Source organism: Chinchilla lanigera, unplaced genomic scaffold (assembly GCF_000276665.1).
Source record: "Chinchilla lanigera isolate Chin_1 unplaced genomic scaffold, ChiLan1.0 scaffold00005, whole genome shotgun sequence".
Lineage (NCBI taxonomy): Eukaryota > Metazoa > Chordata > Mammalia > Rodentia > Chinchillidae > Chinchilla > Chinchilla lanigera.
In genome coordinates this window covers 30,509,542-30,509,948 of record NW_004955406.1, presented here as the reverse complement: position 1 = coordinate 30,509,948, position 407 = coordinate 30,509,542, and positions in this window count along the sequence as shown.

Below are 407 nucleotides of genomic sequence, written 5' to 3'. Positions count from 1 at the left end.
GGGGTCTTCCGCCCGGCCCCGCTGGGAGGCGGCCCCCGCCCCCCGGCCCGCGCCCCTCCCCCGGTGAACAGCCCCGGCTCCTGGACCCTTCCGCGGACGTCAGTGTTCTCCTTCTCCGTCGCCAGAATTCTCCGGCAAGGTTTCCACGCGCCTGGGACCTTCGAGGAGATTCCCACACCCTGGAACTAACTGGGTCGCAGCCTGCGCCAACCCCTGGGCAGCCGGCGAGCGCGCTCCGCGGGGCGGTGTTGACGTTCCCGTCTCGTCTCCGTGGGCGGGGCCTCCGCGCCTAGGCCCCGCCCCGCACGGGATCCGCGGTTGTGGGCAGGGAGGGAGAGCACGACGGCGCCCGGGAAACCGGCGGTAGTGCGGACAGCCCGGGGCGGGGCCTGCCGCAGGGGGCGGGG